Source organism: Prionailurus viverrinus, chromosome C2 (assembly GCF_022837055.1).
Source record: "Prionailurus viverrinus isolate Anna chromosome C2, UM_Priviv_1.0, whole genome shotgun sequence".
Lineage (NCBI taxonomy): Eukaryota > Metazoa > Chordata > Mammalia > Carnivora > Felidae > Prionailurus > Prionailurus viverrinus.
Genome location: NC_062569.1, coordinates 147,318,025 through 147,330,069, shown reverse-complemented (window position 1 = coordinate 147,330,069; position 12,045 = coordinate 147,318,025). Strand labels below are relative to the sequence as shown.

At 53.6% G+C, this 12,045-nt stretch overlaps 1 long non-coding RNA gene across 2 annotated transcripts; it reads left to right on the top strand.

Moving 5' to 3' along the window:
• The first annotated feature begins 2,021 nt into the window (after nt 1-2,021).
• On the top strand, nt 2,022-11,223 carry LOC125174592 (uncharacterized). Of its 2 annotated transcripts, XR_007155462.1 has the most exons (5): nt 2,022-2,106; nt 7,648-7,822; nt 8,255-8,354; nt 8,632-8,831; nt 9,001-11,223. It is a non-coding gene; the product is annotated as an uncharacterized LOC125174592 (long non-coding RNA). The 2 variants fall into 2 exon arrangements; XR_007155461.1 differs by having other exon boundaries at nt 8,632-11,223.
• The last annotated feature ends 822 nt before the right edge of the window (nt 11,224-12,045 follow it).

Genomic DNA, 12,045 nt, shown 5'->3' with positions numbered 1-12,045 from the left:
AATGGAAGAAGTGTCTTTTCTCCCTGCGAGTCAGGTGTCCGCCGAGCAGCGTGACCGGCAGTGGCCGCTAGAGGCCGCCCGACACTCACCGCCCTGCTGGGCTCAGCCCTGTATCCTTCCAGGGCCTTCTTTAATCCCGCCCAACACGGTCACTTTCCTGGCATCGCCCAGCTCCCAAGGTAAAGTTTGCCTCCTGGCCGACGCCCGACTGGCCTCGCTGTCTAGGTGTAAAGGCTACACCGTGATGAAAGCCGGGGAGCAAGCTTGTCTGACCTGGAGACCGAGCTGGTTCTTCTGTAACTTCTGGGCTGTTCCTGAAAACGAACACAGCCCCTGTAGCAGACGGTTCTCCCAGGTGGGCTCGGCCTCCAGCTCCCCGTGCGCTAGGCTTCCACGGAGGCTGACGACGGGGTCTGGCTCATTGACCACCCACCGTCTTGGCCGGGTTTTAAACCCCATCCCATCATCCCCCACAGACCCTGGCACTGGAGCTCAAGTTCATCTCCCAAACTGCCTGAGCAGCCAGAGCGGCCTAGAAATCCTGTCCTGCTTGGCTTTTGGCGTGTAGAGTTCTGTTCCCGTCATTGGAGGAAATGCAGCGTGCTCGCCCTGAGGAAGAGCAGTGACGGGGACGGCCCCTGCCCCTGCCCCGGCCCCGCTGTGCCCACCGCTCCTCTCCCTGCCCCACGGCCACAAAGAAGGAGCTATGGAGGCAGGGGCGGGGTGGGCATGCCTTCTGCCTGCGGAGGGGCAGGATTTCCTGGCGGGGGGGGGGGGGGGGGGCGGCCCGGCCACTTCCCCTCTGCCCGTGCCCACGGGTCAGACCAGTATAAATGGGAACATGGCAGCAAGATCCGCCAAGACTCTGCCCCCACCTGGAAGGGAGGACTTGGGCCCTCGGCAGAGACTAGCCTCTCAGGAGCAGGAAGGACCTCGAGCACTCCGCACACGTCCGTCTCCCAGAACCTTCTGCCTCCTCTCCTCCCCTCCCCACCATCTCCAGTTTCCTTATAGCGGCTGCCCCCCCAAGCTGGCTACTGGAGTCCTGCTGTTCCCTAAGCAGCGTTTCCTGAAGTGGGTTGGAGCCAACCACACGTCTCATTGCAACTGACTGTTGTGGCTGATGGTCAAAATTTGTAAAGTCAAATCTGCATCTATTTTCTTTTCGACTTTGGCTATAACTTTGTTTCCACGAAAAGTTTTAATACTTGCACGATGTGAAGTTTGCAGTAAGATCCTATGATTTTATTTGAGGAGCTTCCCGCCTTCGACAGTGTGTATAGTTTATGCACGTTACATCCGTGCCAGACTTGGAAAAAGCGTCAGCAAGTCACATGATCACAGTAGCTCTTTTTAAGAACTTTCTACATCATTAGGAATGCTTACTGACTCACTGGGATATAAATGCTTTATGTGGCCATGATGGTTACTCTTTTGCTTCACATAATCTGAAGTTATTAGCCAAAGGGTCACTCACTTTGGGGTATAGAAATCACTAGATTGGGGCACCTGGGTGGCTCAGTTGTTATGCATCCAACTCTTGCTTTGGGCTCAGGTCATGGTCTGGTGAGATCAAGCCCCGCACTGGGCTTTGCACCGACAGTGTGGAACCTGCTTGGGATTCTCTCTCTTCCTCTCTCTCTGTCCCTCCCCCGAATGCAGGCGTGCTCTCTCCCTCTCTCTCACAAAATAAATTACTAAAGTACTACCTCACACTATGCTTCCATATTGAATACGCTGGTAAAAAGTAGGGTCCCCTCCGGCTGCCCTTCTCCCCCGCAAAACCCCCAGGCCCCCTCTGTTGGGACAGAGCGGCCCCTTTGCAGCCATCTGTAAGGAAAGGGGGGGCTGGCGGTCGCTGGTGCCCACCATGTGCCCACCGAGCGGACGTGGGTTAATTCACTGCACATCACCCACTGAGGAGGCCGGTGGCGATCTGAAAGGGTGACCTGAGTCATCCCTGGTCACGTGGCTAGTGAAGGTGGAGCCAACCTTGGTCACGTGGCTAGCGAGGGTGGGGCCAAGAGGCCACGCGGCTGACTTGCTGAGGAGCCAGTTTATGGGCAGGTCACCTGACCAGATGGGAGGTTACAGACCAGCCTAAAGGTACGTGATCTTGTGTCTTTTTTTTTTTTTTTTTTTTTAAACCCATCTTTGGATCAGTATCAGAAGGAAACGAAGTGCCTGTTTTCTGTGCGGCGCTAATCGGGGCCCGTAGATGCGTCCTTTGACGCAATTTGTGTTCTCCCGTGGTTATTTCATGGAGACCAGGAATGCTAGTAATAAAATCTGACACCATCTAAAGCCCTCCGGGCCAGCAAACCGAAAGCCCCGGGCAGTATTTCTGTCACAGGATTACCTCGTTCCTTGGCAACCGCTCTGCAAAGAATGTGCCATCCAGCTTGAAATGAACGGCCACAGGCTCAGAGCACAGTGGCCTTGAGCCTCGTGGAATTGTCTTGCAAAGCCTCAGAAACCGCCCCACCACGCTCTCCCCCTGCCGCCAGATCCCCGGAGTCGTGACCCCCTGTTGCAGAAAAGCCCTTCCGGCCCAAGTTCAAGGAGAGAGACGGTGGGACTCCCTGGAAACGTTCAGCGTGAGACGTCCTGGCAACGGCAGCCAGCCTTTGTACCTTCCCGTCTCCCAGGTGGTTACACGAAATGCTTTACGCACATTTTCTCCCGGATCCCTCACAACAGCCGAGTTCGGAAGAAACTAGGATTGTTGTCATCTCACAAACAAGGAAAGTACAGCCCAGAGGGGTTCATGTGCCCAAGATGAGGCCCCTAAAAAACCCACCTGCTGGCCCCAGAGTCTGCGTTAACTCTGCTGGTGAGTTTCCACGTAGCCTAATCTTAGACACTGACCCGACGGCCGGCGAGCAGCGGCCGGTGAACGTCCACGGAACACCCGTCTGCGCAGGGCCCCAGCCCAGGCGCCTCCACGGTGGGCAGGTGGCAACCTGAGATGATCTTAGGGTCTCAGGCCAACAGCCGTGGGACTTCGGGTCCCGAGACGGCTCTGGCTCACCAGTCTCTGAAGGCGAATGATGCCCAAGCCCACCCTTGACGGGCTTGAAGCAAAACAGAAGCTTGACTCGGCTCTGAAAACCGCTGCCCCAAATGACGAAAGGAAGAGTCCGGGTCGTGTCCTGCCCAGAGGGCCGTGGGGCACGCCAGCATGGACTCAGAGATCAGCCGACGCACGAATTCCCACACGCTAGGTCCTGGGCTACCGTTGGTCTGGATAGATTGAATTCTATACATTCAGACCAGGAGAACCACAGCCGCGTCCGTCCTGCTGCTTGGGCCACGAGGCAGGGGCAAAAGCACCAAATCACCCGTATGATCCCTGATCTGTTGGGCGGCCGCATACCCACAGCTATGTCACTGTTTTCACCCTAAACCTCTCCCGAGTGCCCCTGGCACAGCAGCCCATGGTACCCAACACCTTTTATTATTTTTCCGTGGCCCATCGAGAGGTCATCATACTCTGGGTGGTCCGGCAGCCACCAGCGCGTGGCCGACGAACAGGACGACACGCCGGAGCCCTTCACTCTGCCCCTTCGTCTGCAACATCATCTTGAAATAAGGTGGAGCCATGTGCGCGTGATGTGGATTTCAGGACCGCGGTGCAGTGAATGTCCACGGGCCTCCCCCCACTGCCTACTGCCCTTCCCCCTTCCCGCCCACCCCCCAACCCGCAAACAAAGTAGGCAGACACAATAGCAGCATTATTCTAGTGGGTTCTCATTTCTTGTTATCCCCTTTGCATCGTGCCCGAATGGATCCCATAGGCTCAGCCACTGTGGGTTTTAGCGATAAATTTGCAAAATACAAGATGCACTCAAAATACAAAACTGCACTCCAGTCTTTGGGTCAGAATCCTCTGGTATGACTAAATCGCTTACGTTGTAAAGTGAAAGAGATGAAGATAAGACAATCAAGGGCATTGATATGCAAAGCAAAACCCCAAAACTGAGAGCTGCTTTGAGTTTAACTAGTAGACCTTCACAAAATGAACTCAGCTCACAGGAACAGATGTCCACCTTCTCTGGCAACAGTTTCCGGGGCCGGAAAACTCTTGGCATTTCTCGAGGTAATTTACATTTAACTGATGAAAGAGTTTTTGAGCCGGATAGCTCTTGATTTTGCCTGGGGATGTAAGTATGATTTACCTTATTGAATATGGGATTTTAATAGCTTTGTGCCATAGGAACCCCCAAATCAGTGAACGCAGGTAGAGGAGTGATGGCACCGTTAGCAAAAATGGTCCGCCTTATGAATGCCTGATTGAAGCTGTGAAACTGTGAATTTCAAAATGTGTCTCATACGTTCAAATGCACGAGAGCCAAAATTCAAATGTGTCTCACACTAGAGTTACAAGAGCAGTATATAAATCGATTTCTTCATTATATATTTAAATACTCATAGTATTTTTCTCAGCTGAGGCATCGCGTACCTAACGCAACTGAGATTTTCGCCTAACTTCCTTCCCCAGCCCTGGGAAGGCTGCGAAGTGGCTTCTGTCTCCACTCCCCGATGGCCCTGTGTTTCAGCACTTTCCCAACCCCACTGGGGCTGCTGTTTATATGTCGTCTCCCTGAATGCACTGGGAGCTCTGGAGGCGGGGCACTGTTGTAGATTTTAATTCTTCCCCTCCAGAAGCAAGGACTCTGACATTTTCTGAAGCAGGCGAGGCTGATGTCGATGGGGGGCGGGGGGGCGGGGCGGTGAAGGGACAGTGTCTTGTCTTCGTTCAAGGGCTGCTGTGCCTTGGCCCTTCTGGATAAAGGGAGGGGTGGTGGGGCGCCTGGGTGGCGCAGTCGGTTAAGCGTCCGACTTCAGCCAGGTCACGATCTCGCGGTCCGTGAGTTCGAGCCCCGCGTCAGGCTCTGGGCTGATGGCTCAGAGCCTGGAGCCTGTTTCCGATTCTGTGTCTCCCTCTCTCTCTGCCCCCCCCCCCCCCCCCGTTCATGCTCTGTCTCTCTCTGTCCCCAAAATAAATAAACGTTGAAAAAAAAAAATTTAAAGGGAGGGGTGGGGCTAGAGTCAGGGGTGGGGGTGCTAATTCTTCACAAGGCCATGCCTCACGGTCAGTGACAAAGTTCCGGCACCTGCTAGGGTCTGGTTTTGCCTGAGGGAGGCTCCTGCTTCCACAGGCTTTGGCTGAACGCGGGACCTCCTGGTGCCGGGCGGGGTTTGGGGTCACTCTGGGCCTAACGGAGCACAGCGTCCGTGCTTTTGTCACAACCTGATTGGGGGCCTGCAGAATTCCTCAGCGAACGTGAGCCTCGAGGCCTTCTCAACTGGGGAAGCCACCACCTGATCAGAATTTCATTTTAGGAGCAGAATCGTTAGCGGAATCCAGGACATTTTGTCGTCACACAGAACACACCCTGAAAGATCATCTACCCTGTTCTTGAAGCGTATTAGTTTATTTTGAGAGAGTGAGAAAGCAGGGGAGGGACAGAGAGAGGGAGAGAGAGAATCCCAAGCAGGCTCCACGCTGTCAGCACAGAACCCGACGCAGGACTCCATCCACGAACTGTGAGTTCGTGACCTGAGCCAAAATCAAGCGTTGGACGCTTAACCGACTAAGTCACCCAGGCGCCCCCCCTCCCCCGCCCCCGATCATCCAACAGTTTTCAAAGGACGAGCAGCCTCAGACTGAATCAGGGCCACACAGCACGGCTCCACGTGGGGGTGCAGGTTTTCCTGCTCTTGGAGGCTCCCACCCAGTCTTGGGCGTCTCCAAAGGGCCACAGACAGAAGTTCTACCAAATAGAAAAGCGACAAAACCTGTGTCCAAAAATGGCAAGGAGGAAGAGAAGTGTCTCTGGGAAGCTTCTGGTGGAACGTGTGGAGCTGGGTATGTAGACGTCCACACTACCCCCATCCCAGGGATGAGAGTTGGGGGTCCCAGAGCCCCCCTTGGACCCCCCAGTGTCTGCCTTTCCTCACTCCAGCTGCGTTCCGGTCCTGTCTTCCTCAGGCCATCTCAGCGACTGCACGTCTCTGCAGGGCCCCTCCCTGAGGCCACTTCCAGTCACCTGTTAGACCCCACAGCCCCCCACTCTGGGGGAGGGGGAGGCCCTACCAGTCAGCACCCAGGGAACCCCGGGCCGGTTTTTGAGCACTAACATCCAACCCACAGAAAGGCCCTTCCTCCTGGAAATCAGACATATGTATCTTTTTTTTAATGTTTATTTATTCATTTTGAGGGGGGGAGGGGCAGAGAGAGAGGGAGAGAGAGAGAATCCCAAGCAGGCTCTGCACCATCAGCACAGAGCCCGACGTAGGGCTCCATCCCACTAACCATGAGATCATGACCTGAGCCGAAATCAAGAGTCAGATGCTTAACCAACTGAGCCACCCAGGCATCCTTCAAACACATATATTGAGATACACGCTTGCCAGATGGGAGCTATTCCAAAGCTGTACAATTTCTAGAAAGTAATGATATGAACAGAACAGCAAGTGTATGATTCTGCTCCAACAATATCTACAAAAATATCTAGTAGTAAATATCAGAAACTATAAATCATTAAACACCTAAATAAAGAACTGGCAAAGGACCAACAAAGTAAATAAAAGAAAGCAGAAGGAAGGAATTAATGGAGGTCAAAGCAGAAATGTAACAAGTTGAAAAAGAGTGTTTCACTAATACCTCAAACCCGGTGGATTGAGAAATCAACAAAATTGGAAAACTACTAGCTGGCGTAATTAAAAAAAGAAAGAAAGAAAGAAAGAAAGAAAGAAAGAGCCAGAAATACACAAAGTAAATGACAAGAGAAAAATAATTAGAAGAATTTTTAAAAATACGATGATCGGTGACTCCCATCGGCTCCCTCGTCTATAGCCTCCGCTCACAGCTCGTTCAATGCTTGGGTGTGGATGCTTGTTCTGTTTGAACTTGATCCCACTAGAAATCTCCTTTTCTTCCTACATCCCCCGCCCCTGGGTCCCAGGCCTCTCCCCTAGTTGCAACGATCGAGGCTCAGCCTTTGAACTGTGTACCGAAGCCTTGTGAGCGGCTGACTCAGAGCTTGAGACCAGGAGTCATCAGGTGTGCGATTCTATGTGGTGTGTGCTCAGGTTTTCTCGATATTGTCCCGCAAGTGGCAAATAGAGTCAGGGGACTGGCTGAGGTTGTTTTGAATGCACCAAAAAAAAAAAAAAATATATATATATATATATATTAGCGCTAGGTTAGGCAAACAAATTTAAAAACCTGGATAGAATGGATAAACTTCTAAGAAAGTCAAATGTACCAAAATCAACCCAAGTAGAGATAAAATGTGTATGCAGAGAGCTGTCACGGAAGAAAAGGAGAAAACTCAAACACAAAACTCACCAAGGGACCCTATGAAAACCTTAAAGACCAGTTGATCACAAAGCTGCCTGAACCATCACAAAGCACAGAAAAAGAACGTAAGCTTCCGTGTTACTTCCATGAAGCTAATAGAACATCGCTAGCAGACCTGACAAAGACAGTCTGTCACTAACAAATACCGACGCGAACATTTTTTCATAAAGCCAGAAGCAGAGAGAATCCCCAAACACGTTTAATATGTCACGAGCAAGTGGGATTTTTTTCCAGAAATGCAGGGCGGTTTAATATCAGGAAATCTATCCTCTTCACAGAGCTGGGAGAAGAACCACGTGATCACGTCCACACACGCCAACAAGGCATTTGACAAAATTCAGCTCCCGGTTGATGCTGGCTATAAACCACAAATCACAGGGTACGGATGTTCTGCCTCCTGCCACATTTCTCTCGCTCTAGTCTTCCAAAACACGACTGGGGTGGGGTTCCAAGGTGGGTCTCCGGAGCCCCTCGTCCGTGGTAAGGCTGGGTGTGGAGGATGAGGTTGAGGGGCTAAGTTCAGACGAGGAAGCCGGGTCGACGTCAAATGCTTGAGCAGCTGAAGAGGAAGCGGAAGCCCACAGGTCTCCTTGGGGGAAGACCAAGGTGGTTTCCAGCCTGGCCAAGGGTCCCAGGAGGGCAGCTCCCCTCCCGCCACCAGCCTCCAGAACGGTGGATCGGGAGGTCCAAGAGCAAGGTGTCAGCAGATGGGTTTCTCCCAAGGCCGCTGTCCTTGGCTTGCACCCGGCCACCTTCCCGCCGTGTCCTCACATGGCCTTGCCTCAGTGCACCCCTGATGTCTCTTCCCCTTCCTGGAAGGACACCTGTCCCCTGGGGTTAGAGCGCCACCCTCCTGAGCACAGTGATAAGGTCTTCTCTTCTCAGTGTCTGCTCTCAGTGCTCATGCCTGGCTCCAGCTTTGATGGTGGAGGCATCTGCTCCAAAGACGTCTCTCCGGTAAACACACGACCGGCCACGGAACCGGGTAAAGAGCCAGCTCCCCACCTGCCGGGCTCCTTGTTTCAGCCATCTTGGTTGATTCAGATAACAGACCATTTGGGCCTCTTGCTTTTTTTTTTCCTTCTCTTCCCACCCTTCGAATTCCTAGGCCTATATTTTAAGTTCACCAGTAGAGTATGAACCCTCAAAACCCTAGCCCCCGCCTTCAACCCCAATAAAAGTAGAATTCCAGGACTGGGCACTCACACACTGTCTCTCTCTCTCTCTCTCTCTCTCTCTGGGACCTTGCTGTGTGGCCCCAGGTGTGCTGTGTAACTTCCAGGTCCTGTAAGTAAGAAACCTTTATTTCAAAGTTCCCTGACGGTTGTCACTGAAGGACATCTGCCACCAGAGCGAGAACCAGGCGGGCCCGTCCAACCACAGCACTGGTTACTGTTCCGCCGAGACCAGCCCACAACAGTGACCCGTCTGACCTGGTCTCCAAACGCCATCACAATCTAAGGTAAGAGAAAGGTGAGGGCTTCCGTGTTTGAGTTTGGGGAGCACGCAGTTCAGTCCGCAGCAGACTCTGTCACTTAAAAAGCTGCAAGATCTCGGGTAATTTATTCACCTTCCGAGCTGCGGTTTTGTGCTCCGTGCGCTGGAAATAGCAGCATCGCCCCACCTCGTAGGACCGCGCAAGCCATCGAGCCGCCCAGGCTTCCTGCCCTCTCGCCACCATCACCGGCGCGAAGCCGTCTTCTTCGTGTTGCAAGAAGGCTGTCGCACCTCCGGGTACCGTGCCTGTGTGTCCGGCAGAAGGACAGGGGAGGGGCAGAGCGCCAGAGGCCCCCGCCTTGCCTGCCTGCCCCGCCTTGCCCGTTGCTCCCCATTAAACCACGCAGAGGCTCTTGCCCACATTTTCCCCTCGCCCCCCCCTCCCCCGGCCCCCTGACCGGCCCTGGTGCTTCCCCGTGTGGCCCCTCCTCCAGGGAACTGTGAATAACAACCTTTTCAGTGGTAGTTGTCTCCCGACCTGATGGCCTCACTGCCCTGCATAATAATAGAGCCTTCCTTTTAAAACACGAGGATGGAACAAAAACGGTGGCGTTGGGGGTGGGGTGGGGGGGTGTCGCCGAGATCACGGCCGGCAATTTGTTCTCAGATCTGCTACCTGCCTCTGCTCAGCGCTGAAGGGCACGGCTTCCCCCTCAAGACGGGGTGCGTGGGGAGCGCCCGGACAGCTGTCACTCTTCCAGGGCGTGGCCCTTCATGGCTGCTGTTCCCCCTCGTGGGCTCCTGAGCCCTACCCCGCGGCCCGGCCACCCCCCCCCCCACCCCACCATCGTGGTCACACCGGTCCAGTGGCTGGGGTGCAGCGACTAGAGGTTTCCCCTCCCGGAGTGCAGGCTCTGTCTGAACCCATATTTGGGGACCCGGGAGGGGTCAAAGAGCTGCTAAGTTTAGAATCTCAAAGCAACGTTCGCAGCCTGTGAACGCAGATGCGTGCTGGGCTGTTTTAATGAAAGGAAGTTTATATAAAAAGCTGTGGGAAATGTAGCACTTCCTTGGATACAAACACAGCCCAGTTACACATTCGCTCAAGATTTTGTCACTGTGACAAAGAGTTTCAGGAGCTGGAGGCCAAGTGGGCTGTCAAGAAGAACAGCGGTGGCCGAGTGAAATCGGGGTGGGGGGAGGGCAGAAGCCCGTCCTCGGCAGGCCCCTGGGTCCTCAGATTCGGAGAACCACGTAGTCAAGAAGAGTTAACTGCTTTGCTCTATCACCTCCAGCTTTGCAGGCCGGTGGGAAAGCCGTATATCAACGGGGCAGGATTAAGAAGTGTTCCTTATACTTGCGAAACAACCAGTCATGGTTGTTTGGGTGATCAGGAAACATGATGCCAGCCCCTAGTCTGTATCTTCATGATCAGGGCTGCCGTGCACCGCCGTTCAGGTTGTGCACAGCGCAAGTGCTCCTGGCCGAGAGGCACGGGGCGGGGGGCTGAGATAGAGAACGGAGCCACGTCTACCCAGAGAGAGTGACGTTTTCTAATTTTTCAAACCAAGCCATGTGTCCAGGAGGTACATCCATCTCGAGGAAGAGTGCCGTCTGTGATTGTCACAGAGGCAAGGTCTGGGGGCCCTGAGGTTGACCCAGCTGAGTCTCCTCCTACGTGGGCGGCTTACCGAGCCTGAGGAAGCCGGGCTGGTCTCACCTGATGAGAGGTGGGCCGGGACTCTGATGTTGTCAAGGCTCCTCCGCGATTGGCAGGATTAGTGGATTTCAGGGAAACGGGGACCGGGAGGGACTCCATCGTACCAGGCCCTCATCCCTGACGTGACGAAACACCGTGGATGCTTCTGGAGTTGGCCAGGAGACAGATGCAGTCTGATTTTTTTGTTTTCCTTTATATAGCCCCCTGCATGGCTCCAAACTCAGGCTTCTCTGAGGGAGGCAGAAACCGCCTCTGGGCGCTTTGCTGGTATACGTTTCCCCCGCAGAGAGTGTCCAGATGCCAGCACCGGCCACATGCGTGTCTCCTAGTTGCTCCTGGGCCCGTGGCCTTGCCCTTCGTTCTTACAGGTCAGCAGAAAGACCACGACCAAGGCTGTGACTTGTCTCCCAAACAGCGATTCTTTCCTTTCTTTCAGTAAAAGAGCAGTAGTTAATTCCGGAAGCTGGACTCCGTGCTGAGACTAAATCGCCACATTCCCCGCCCTTCGTTGTAGTTGGGGGGTAGCCACGTGATCAAACCCCGGACAAAGAAATTAAAAAGAAAGGATGGGAGTAACACGGGGACACACGTCTTTTAAAGTGGCTTCTTCCTCCAGACACCTGGGTGGCTCGGCCGGGGTCCAGCTCAGGTCATGATCTCAAGGTCTGTGAATTTGAGCCCCTCGTCGGACTCTCTGCTGACAGTGCAGAGTTCGTTTCTGAGTCACTGTCTCCCTCTCTCTCTGCCCCTCCCCCATTCGTTCTCCCCCCCCCCAATAAAAAATAAACATAAAAATAAAGTGACTTCTTCCTCTTCTCCTTTCTCCTTTCTGACACCTGGAACGCAGACGTAATGGCTGGACTCCAGCAGTCATGTTGGACTATGAGATGACCCTGGGAAAGAAAGCCACATGTGGCAGAGCAACAAGATAGAAGGAGCCTGGGTCTGTGCCATCATGGGCCACCGTCCCACTCGGGATGGTCTGTGTGTGTTCTTCTGTTCTGGGCTCAGTCACTATTTTCAGGACTGGGTCACTTGCAGGTGAACCCAGGCTAACCGGTGTAGCAATACAACCCATCTCACGCTCCTGTCACTGCACTTATGCCCATTTTTGCAGTGACAGGATGTTGGCGGACTGAAGAGAGCCCTCCTGGCAGAGGAAAACGGGAATGCTCCCAAACGTCTTCCTGAGTTCCACTCTTAGAGGAAGTGAGCCAGATGCTATGGCACTAGACTGTCACGTTGACAAATGTGGGAATCACTTACTGTTCCTGAATCAACATCTCGTCTGGCGGCCTTCACGTTTTCCTCTACTGAGTATGTTCTGCTGGCAGTTTTGAAATGATCAGTTACCACTGCGAGCGACGTTCAACCATCTGACCCTGAGAGAGGGACAAACAAGGAGGGGCTGATCACTGGCCAGTTACTTTTGGGGGGAGGTTGGGGAAGGAATTTCTGAATCGAAAGTAAAGTCTGTTAAACCCTGGAGGTGGGGCCGTTGAGCAGCGCCCCTTATGTG